The sequence below is a fragment of the Sorghum bicolor genome, chromosome 2 (assembly GCF_000003195.3).
Source record: "Sorghum bicolor cultivar BTx623 chromosome 2, Sorghum_bicolor_NCBIv3, whole genome shotgun sequence".
NCBI lineage: Eukaryota > Viridiplantae > Streptophyta > Magnoliopsida > Poales > Poaceae > Sorghum > Sorghum bicolor.
In genome coordinates, this window is record NC_012871.2 from 10,707,761 (window position 1) to 10,710,413 (window position 2,653).

Genomic DNA, 2,653 nt, shown 5'->3' on the forward strand with positions numbered 1-2,653 from the left:
GAGGCAATGATTATAGGGACATGGACAATTGTTCCAAGTGTGGTGCAAGTAGGTACAAGACAAATAAAGATTGCATAGAGGAAGAGTGTGTTGCCTCTGTGCCTAAGGGAAAAAATGAAAGAAGGCCCAACAAAAGACCCAGAAGAGTAGTTCAAAACCCACGGCAAAGAAAATGAAGAAGTAGACTATTATGCGCAGAAAAAGATTTTTGCTTTGGTGATGTGGTACCTTCCTGTGGTCGATCGATTGAGGTATTTGTTTGCTAACCCAGAGGATGTCCAACTTATGAGTTGGCATGCTTCTGATGAGCATAAAGACGATGGGAAGCTTCGGCACACAGCCGATGGCCAGCAGTGGAAAGATTTCAATGAAAACCACAAGGACTTTGCTAATGAACCAAGGAATGTTAAGTTCACACTAAGTACTGACGGAATGAATCCATTTGCTGAGAGGAGCAACAAGCACAACACATGGCTAGTGATCCTCAGCATCTACAACCTCCCTCCATGGTTGATGCAGAAGCGAAAGTAACTTTTACTAACCGTCCTTATCTGTGGACCTACATAGCCTGGAGTTGATATGGATGTTTTCTTAGAGCCCTTAATGCAGGACATGAAGATGCTGTGGGAAACAGGTGTTCAAATGTTGGACGAGTACCGCAAAGAATCATTCACACTGAGAGCAATTATCTTTGTTATGATCAATGAATACCCAGCTCCATTATCAGGGCAGTTTAAGGGAAAGCTTGGTTGTGTGGTATGCATAGATGGCACCGCTTATGTGTCCCTAACTGCAACTAAGAAGATAGTGTACATGAGGCACAGACGCTTCTTATCAAAAGGACATAGGTACCGGCAGAAAAAGATGGATAAGTACTTTGACAATAATAGTGAACTACAGTCTACTGCTCCATCACGTAACAGTAAAGGCAAAAGAGTTTTCAGCATAATCAGCAAACTCAAATTTGTTTTTGGGAAGAAGATAAAAGATAGAAAACCAATAAAGAATGTCAGCCGCCTGTATAGTGTGCCTCTGTACTAGTGTGGTATTCCCAGCCACCCTTACAATAGACCACTCTAAGGACGGCTGGTGTTGAACCGCCCTTAAAGTACGTGGAATCCACTGTAAGCGCGTTTGCATAAGGACGGCTAGACCAGCCGCCCTTATAGAGCATATTTAGCCTCCCCTGCTGTGTCTGACTAGAGTAGTGCCATATTGTTAACGAACTAATAACCGAGAATACAATATCTAATTGCAAAGAATGTGAATACACAAATGTTAAGGACTGCAGTTAAAGGATGTTTGTTGGTAATTGTACAGAAATCACACAATTACACGGTTAAGTAGAAAAGAATCAGACAGTTATACGCAGGTAATTGTACAATTTTTTTGAAATGAATCAGACAATTACATTGTACAAATAAAATTTCACAAAATATCAGGTCCCTTCTAGTGGGACCAACTGCATGCTCTTTTCGAGCATGAGGCAATTTCTCTCCACAGACTGTTGATATAGACGGAAGCCAGATCCCAAGAGGTGTAGATTGCTAGTCTTGATGAGCAGAGCGGTGCCTCGTTTCTGCAGGGACTCGGTCGAGACCTAGAGTGAAGTGGAGATCAGATCCATGAGAACATAGGATTAGGAGAACATAGGATTAGTTACAAAGTTCAATAAGGTGCTAGGTAGTTTCTAGGCGCTGACCCATAGTCTAGAGTCAAGGCTAGCCTTGGCGTTCCAAGGCTTTTCTCTAGGCGTTTCATAAATACATGTATATACACATATTACCTCAAACAAAAAAAAATAGAAGGCCACAGGTCTAGAGTTGGATAGAAAGGCCCATAAAAAACATCCTAGCCCATCAAAACCAGCCCAGCCCACCTTACACAGTCCAGCTTATCCATCCGTTGTCTACCCTCCTCCCAGCCGTAGCCGCACCCGCACACAGTCACACTCACGCCTGGCTCTACTTCCAGCTGCAAGACACCCGCCTCTTCTTTTCTACCGCGGCTAAATCCATGGCCTCCTCCCTGCCACCTCCACCACTGCCCGCCTCTTCTCGGCCGCCGCGCCTGCCACCTCCATGGACTCCTCATGCTCCTCCTCCTCCTCCGCCAGTGCCCGATGTCCCTTCCTCCACCTCCGCGCTAGCGCTCTGTGCTGCACGCCTGCACCTCGTCCACGGGTTGCCGGATCTGCACGTGGGGACACTGGTGCGCTGCAGTACGCATCCACCTCCCCTGTCCGATGCCACCTGAGGCTGTTCCTCCCTCATCGGCGACCTCTGCCCGCCTAGGGGTCCACCTAACCCCATAGGCTAGGCGGACCCCCCGCGACTACCGATTAGTCGCGCCTAGGAGCGCCTAAGGCGTCGCCTTTTTTAACCTTGATTAGTTATAGATCAAAATTAGCGACAGTTAATATTACTAATTGTCTGGTGTGTGCACTAGTAGGTACGCAAGCCATGATAGATTGCGCTGGGGGATTGGTGGAAGCGGAAGAAAAACTCGGGCACTGTGGATTCCTAATGCTTCTCAAGCCTAAATGTCTTGATAGATATCATGTTATTGCTGCATTTTGCTTCATCGTTTCTGAGCCAGCTTAAAGCATCAAACATAATTTTCAGTGCATTGGCTTGTGGCAACCTAATGATCC